Here is a 6,000-nt window from a genome sequence, read left to right as displayed (position 1 = left end):
CCCACGGGTCTGTACAGCATACTGCACTGCTCAAAAGAATTAGGGGAACATGACTTTGGGCGTCTGCCATACTCCACTGAAAAGTAATTGAGGACCGGGTATGTTACCAAGTTATATCTTTATCTTTCAAAAATTAAGTACTCAACAAAACGTCATTACATCCTTGATCGTTTACATAAAAACAATTTAAATGTCCGTCAGTTGTCGAAAGCAAAGTCTAAACAATCATTTATCCTGTCATTGGACTCTATGAGCTTCAATAATGTGTATGTCCACAGCTTGTCACGTACGTGGCATGCCCCGTATGCCTGCGGAGATCACCCTATGGTATCCGTTCCCATTCATCACTGAGAATCTATGAGAAAAGTTTTTGGAGAGGCTGTGATGGAACAGGACGCCCAAGAACGGTTGTGTCAAGAATGTACCACATATGCTCGATTAGGATTTAGGTCGGGACTCATCGCCGATTATTCCATTACTTCAATGTCAGGCTTAACAAGACATCCCTGCTGACGTACGCACAAATCAAACCATTACCCAGGAGAGGAAATAGGAGTTATCCGCCGAATTACAGATGCTTATTACCAACGTCGATTTGCAGTAGGATTTTGGAACATATATCGTGCTAGAACATTATGAATTACCACGAAGAAAACAACAGCGTAGATTTCCAGAACGCTTTTGACACCGTTCCTTACAAGCAGCTTCTAAACAAACAGCGTGCCTATGAATTATCATCTCAATTATGTGACTGGATTCGTGATTTACTGTCAGAAAGGACACAGTCTACAGTAACTGACGGAAAGTCGTCAAGTAAAACAGAAATAATACCTGGCGTTACCCAAGAGAGTGCTATAGGCCTTCTGCTGTTGCCATGATGAATTAGGGGACAATCTGAGCAGCCCTCTTAGATTGTTTGCAGATGGTGCTGCCATTTACCCTCTTGTAAACTCATTAGATGATCAAACGAATTGCAAAATGATTTAGACAAGATATCTGTATGGTGCGAAAAATGGTAATAACCCTAGTTAATAGAAATTGTGAAGTCATCCACTAAAAGGAATACGCTAAATTTCGGTTACGCGATAAATCGCATAATTCTAAAGACAGTAAACTTAACTAAATACCCAAGGATTATAATTATCAATAACTTAAATTGGAGCGATCACACAGATAATGTGGAGGGGAAAGCAAACCAAAGACTACTGTTTATTGGCAGAACACTTAGAAAATGTAACAGGCCTACCAAAGAGACCGCTTACGCTACATTTGTCCGCCCACTTCTGAAATACTGGGATCTGCATCAAATAGGATTGACGGAGGACATCGAAAAATTTCAAAGAAGGTCCGCTCACTTTGTACTACCGTGAAACAGGGAGAGATTGCCACGGATGTGGTACACGAATTGTGGCGGCAGTCATTAAAACAAAGGCGGTTTTCGCTGTGGCAGGACCTACTCCCAAAATTTCAATAGCCAACGTTCTCCTCAGAGTGTGAAAATATTTTGCTGACGCCTAGCTACATAGGGATAAACGATCATCGTAATAAAATAAGGGAAATCGGAGCTCACACGGAAAGATTTAATTGTTCGTTTTTCCGGCGCGCCATTCGAGAGTGGGACGCTAGAGAAGTGGCTTGAAGGTGGTTTCGATTAACTCCCTGTCAGGCATTTCAATGTGAACTACAGAGTAATCATGTAGATGTAGATGTAGACGTAGATGTAGATCAATAAGAGTTTTGTAAGTGACATCTTTCATGCATGAATAACACTTCTCCAGGATTTTTCGGATAACCGTTAGTGTGGCATGCACCTTAGTTACGAACTGATGTAAGTGGTTGTTGTACTTGTAATTACTAGGGTCAAAGCAGATTCACCACCGCCCAGTCGTCAACGGGCAAAGTAATATCGAATATTTTTTGGGACTCCCATGGTGACACGCCAAGGGATTATACTCGTTAGGGGCTAACCGCCGCTGGCATGTATTTCCGAAATCCCCTGGCGAGGTTACAGGAAGCTGCCAAATCACAGCATCTCGATAGTTGACCGAGGGAGCGTGTACGCTCCACGACAAGACACACATCATACTGCTGAGCACATACTTAACTTTTTTCGCCTCCCCCCTCTCTGCCCTAGCCCCTCCCCCCTCCCTCAAAAGTATAGCGTTACACCAAATGATTCATTCGTTTTCGTGGTACAAATATGATTGATGGACCAATATGACTGATGCAAGAATAGAACCATAAACTCACCAGGTTTGCATTTTCCACACTATAGTTGCTCTATGAGAGCCCCTCTGGTCACACGATACACGTCCACGCGATAGGTTCGTTCCATATCCTGTGTAGCAACATTCTGTCAGTGGTCATCATAGCCGCACTGCTGCGTTCTCTGAGGTGTTCTAATGTTCTTTGCAGTGGGGATACGTAAACATGGGGCTTAATGTAGCCCTAAGAATAAAGTCACAAGGCATTACGTCAGTCGACTTGGGGAGCCAAAGGGAACAGAGTCACATCATCTTTACCACTATGCCCAATCCAGCAGTGCGTTTAGGTATCGACGAACATCGATGCTCCAGTGAGAGGGTGCTCCATCTTACTGTAAGGTTAATCCTCGGTATCAGCAGTCAGTTATGGAAACAACTACAACTGCAACATATCGAGGTATGAGGTACCCGTCACAATTTCCTCACAGAAGAAGAGCGGCCTACGCAGCTTGCACAGATAAGATCAGCGAATCTCGTTCATGCACCACGAAGCCATAAAGATATTCAGTGCCCTACGTTCTCACATGGTGGTGATCAACCTCTCCAGAAAATGGAAAGTTGCTTCATCGCTGAATTCCAACTTGGAGGCGAAATGTTCAGCCTCAAGTGCTTCCTGCATCGCGATGCAAAATTGAAAGCGCCGGCCATAATCTTCCGATTTTAATTCTCTGCGTACGAAAATTTCCCTCGCTTTCTTGACAGTTGCATCTGGCACACTTGGTCGACAGGCACTTTTCCGTTTACAGAGAAAACCAGTGTCCTTAAACTGTCGATGACTGCGCAAAATGGACTAACTGCTTGGCGCTTCATTTCCGTATTTCCCTCTGAATACACGCTATGCTATTGTAACCAACTGATGGGCACAATACCAACTCGGTGAGTTTATGGTTTAGTTCGTGCAACATACATATGTACAAATGTAACACTGTGGAATTCACGCGGCAGTCACATTTGTAGATGAAATACTATGGAAAATATATAATCTTGAAAACGAGTCATCTACAGTAGCCTCGTATTTTCCTGACAAAGCACCCGACTACTTGCTTCTTCCTCGGATGAGAAACCAACTGCATTTTAGAAAGACGACGAGGTGGTTTTCGAGATGGAATGGCTTCTGAACAGCCAAAATTTGGACTTATGTGATCGACGTCTTTGTCAAGTCATCCATCATTGGAAAAAATGCGTCACACTTCCCGGCGATTTGGTTTGCATTCAGTGATCTGTCGCTCGGCTATCATTAAAACAGCTGACAGTATATGAGGGTTACAGCATAAGTTTGCGCTTAGCACCCGCCCAGGAAAAGTAAGCTCTATCTTACAGATCTCAAAACTTCCTCTACGACTGATGAGAACAGTTTTTATGTATGGTTTGTCTTCGACTATCTCGTCTTTTAATTCTAAATTCCCCACTTTCCCGATCAAGTTTAGTTGAGTCTGTAGCACTCATGAAAGTGTTATTCAATATACTGGCATAAAATGAATGAATTCCCACTTTCTCAAGAGACGTTCATACTGATTTTATTGAAACAAAGCCAAAAATTTTCTCAAAAATCCATGACCCCCAAGAATTGTGATAATTCACACTCATTGCTCTGTTCTTCATTGTCGTACAAGGCTTTTAAATGGTCATTGCACCATTAGAACTTCTAAAGCCAGTTTTTTTCTTATTTTCATCAAAATCTAGCATTTGTTTCTATTCTGCTGGCAATGATTTTAGTGAATGTTGGTACATGTATAGTTTTTACGTCTTGTCTATCCACTTTATTACAGCAGTGTTCTCATTTTGCGGACTTGTCTTTTACCATAGATAGTTTGTAATTAATTTGCCAAGTTCATTTTTTATTATGTTTTCCTTTTTTTTCTCTGCTGGATCATTATCATCTACAAGTGCCAATCCTTTCTTCATGCCTCAAATGATGTCATATATTAGTCCGGCATTAGTTTCTGAATGTCATTTCTATTATTAGTTGTCTACAGTTCTAATTCATCTCTTGAGCTATACGAGTCTTTACAGGAATCTTCAAGTACTTGACTGTTTTCTCCTTTTCATTAGTTACTATTCCTCCTACAATATTAATCGATGCAAAGTGATACCTACCTGATATAGATCTCTATTTCGTTTCCTTCATATTCTTATTGTTTCCAGTTGTTTTCTCTTATGAAATTTTCATTCCTTTGTCTCCCATCGTCTTGAAATCATTTCGAATAATTTCGTTTGGTTCAGCATACTCTAATACAAACTTATCATTGAGTGTTTTAAATTCTCGCCTTTTCTTTAACAGTTAACTGATTTCATTTTTGATTTTATTTTCTTTCCCTTTCTTCACACCAGCAGTGTCTCTCAAATAGCTGCCCCTTTCGTCTACGTAAAAGCTTCATTTTTCAAGGTTTTGAATTTTTTCCTAATTTGGTTTTGGTACATCTCCCTGTTCTTAGTGAAACTGTGGTAGGGGATGGCCTGGCATGGTTGTCACATTTTTTATTTCAATTATTTCACGCCATCACCAACATAAACATTCGCACTCTTATTTAAATAATTTGTATTCTACATTTTTTACAGTCTCTATAAAAATAATTTATGGCTTCATAATTATTATGATGAAATTAGCATTGCCTTTTCTATTACGCGATGTCTGTGACTTCCGTCTCCAGGACTGGGATTGTTGTCACAGCAATCAGGATTGCTCGTCACGAATCAATATTACGTGAAAGACACAGGTGTTTGAAGAAACTAAATCCTCCCTGCATTCATATAAGTTACTTCAAGCCAAGTGAGTATTCAAAATTGAAACCTAACTAACCTATTTAACATAGTGACAACCAAAATAATTCTCATGATTGTACACAAAAAGTTCAGTTGTTGAAATCACACAAGGGAAAAATAACTTAAAAGCTAATATCATTTGCCTACAACAATACCCTTCAGTGAAAACTGATAACAGCCGTGAAATAAAATTGTTAGGACTCTATAAAATTAATCTGAAAAACCATTCTGGTAATTTTGACAAGTAAAATGGGCACCTCCTGATGTACATTTCTCATATGCCCATTTCTTGCGGTCTGTACATTGTACCCACATTTTCCTTGATCTGCTATTTCTTTTATTGCTTTTCCTTCTTAGTTTTAGTTTTTTTCAGCTGTGGAAAGACGTTTCTTGATATACGAGGAACTTCGCTTTTTTTTTCCTTTCGAGTTCCTCTTTCACAGGAGTGTCTGTGAAGACTGCCGAGCATCTATTTCTGTTGTTGTTGCTTCGTTGTTTTCTTTCTCCAGCTTTACGGGAAGGTCTGGTGTCTTTTGGAGAAACAATAGTAGTCCTAGACTAAACATTCTCCAAGCCACTGCTAGAAGGCTGGGACTCAGTTTGCCTATGTCATTAATTTGGTTCGTTCAAACCTCCAAGGTTGAATTTGGTTGTCCCCTTCTTCTATGTCGTCAGCACTTAGAGCAGTAGGCCTATTTAGTGTTTGATCGATCTGTTACGAAGCCAGGAGCAAATTTGTCTCGCCAAAAACGTCTCTATTGAAAGCACAAATGCCACAAGTCTTGTAACTTTTTTGGTATTTGATAGCAGAAAGGCAAGAGGATACGCAGAAGTCACTATTCCTGGAATTCCATACATTGTCATCGCGTAACCCGGATGATTTAATATCCACGAATCACTTGCAGTATTCACGCACTTCTTTAATGATCCGTACACTGTCTAGTCTAATGTGTGCAATCTATGGGAACATTGA

Source organism: Schistocerca nitens, chromosome 8, assembly GCF_023898315.1.
Source record: "Schistocerca nitens isolate TAMUIC-IGC-003100 chromosome 8, iqSchNite1.1, whole genome shotgun sequence".
Taxonomy (NCBI): domain Eukaryota; kingdom Metazoa; phylum Arthropoda; class Insecta; order Orthoptera; family Acrididae; genus Schistocerca; species Schistocerca nitens.
This window is presented reverse-complemented; position numbering follows the sequence as displayed.